This window comes from Rhinolophus sinicus, linkage group LG01, assembly GCF_036562045.2.
Source record: "Rhinolophus sinicus isolate RSC01 linkage group LG01, ASM3656204v1, whole genome shotgun sequence".
NCBI lineage: Eukaryota > Metazoa > Chordata > Mammalia > Chiroptera > Rhinolophidae > Rhinolophus > Rhinolophus sinicus.
The window spans coordinates 72,232,517-72,234,449 of record NC_133751.1 but is presented as its reverse complement, the minus strand read 5'-3'; positions in this window follow the sequence as shown (position 1 = coordinate 72,234,449).

Here is a 1,933-nt window from a genome sequence, read left to right as displayed (position 1 = left end):
TAGTCCCTCACTCTTCACTAAAACTTGAGACTAACATATGCCATGAGAAAGCTACTCTAAACCTCTTACAGCTACAGGCTAAATAAGAACAGAAAGCCAGTGAGATTAACTCATCTGAACAGTTGTAAGACTAGGGCATTTATCACTAACTGATGAGATTGTGCTTACTTTCTATTCAGAGATACAGTTTTCTGTGGAGGGCAAAGGCACTATTTTAGACAGGGTAATCCTTGCTATATTGTTAGTCATAAATTCTGCCTACATCATGGAGTGACTCAGTGCCATCTAATGGAAGAACTTTTAGTTGCAATCAGGAAGCCGGGGTTCTAGGCTTTGTTTGCCACTTACTAACTACATTGACATATAACTTATGTTCACCAGTCTCAGTCTTCCCATCTGTAAAACAGTAACAAGAGTATTTGCCTTTTCACACCTAAATATTACGAAGATCAATTTAGAGGAAGCACATTTTTTAAAACCATGGAAAAATTATACATTCTGAGTATTATTGAATTATAAGTCTATGTATAGGAGAGAGAAATGGTAAGAGATAACCATATTATTAGTAGTTAAAAAAAAAGTTGTAGTGTAATAGGCAGAAGAGTGTGGTTTGCAGATAAAGGAACATATTGGACTGTATCTTCTGGCATTGTTCTTGCCTTCCTCCCCCTCCTCGGCGGCCCTCTTGCCCACTGTTCTGTCTTTTCTCTCTCAAGTCTACATCTACCCATGGCCTCGGCCTGCGAGTTTTATTCTACTCCAATTCCCAAGCTAACCTTGTCTGAGCCAAGCCCCAATTGCAGTGGACTTGGGAACTGAGCTAATGGGCATAAAACTGTATCCATGTTCCAGTAATGGAACTGAATTGCCCATGTGGCCCTCAAGCCATCTTGCTACCAACCATACTTAGGAGTAAAAGAATTATTTCCACCTAGGGTCATCTGGTCCCAAGTTTGCTTCTTCTTGCCCAACCTTACTCAATTTCTCCCCCAATTCCCACATTGACTCAGCTCATAAGTCTGGTCTCTGCCTTAGGCTCTATTCCTTAGTCCTAACTGATTATCTGTTTAAAAACCCAGATTCCCCAAGAACAGAAGAACAGAAGCCATTGGGGCCTAAATTAACGCTTTGATGAGAAGTGGGGATGGTTAGGGTGAATATGATTACTTTTGTTTCAAACGTACCAATGTAGATTTTTAATAGAAAATTTCTGTTTCATATTTACAGTTAAATAACAGGTTCTCAATAAGGTCACAGGAATTTGGAACTTATTCATTTGGAAGTATTACTTGAAACCATTAGAGTAGATGAGATTTCTTATGCAGAATAAAAAGAAAGATGAGATAATGAGAAGTCAGCCCTAGGGAATAATCAGTTAGGAAATAGAAGAAATATCCTGTTAGAATCTTCAAAAACCATTCTCTGGGGAAGTCCCTCTTCATGATCTTTCTAAATGGCTGCCAGAAGGATATTCAGAGGCACTGACTTCTTATCACCATTAGCATTTATTAATTACCAATTTCTAGATTAAAGGAAGAATGGATAGTAATGATGGCAGAGGAAGGTAATGAAAGTTTTCCAGGGACCAAAAATATCCCTTGTGGAAGAAAACTTTTGGGTAGGTCAAGAGTACAAGGACCCGAGATCCAGACACTGTGCTTCTTCATATACATTAATGCTTTTTCAAAAATCTGCATAATGATTACTTGCTGATACAGGAAAAAAAATCTTTAAAACCATTATAAATAGTATGATAATTCTTATATTGGATACAATACTGATATCCAGAAGTCAGGAGTCTTAAAGCACTAATCAGTTATAAGATAATGGGAAAAGAATTTATAACAGATCAAAGAATAAATCTAATTAATTACAATAAATATAACTAGAATGTGCTACATGTGTTTGAAGAAAAATTTTAAATGCTAATATA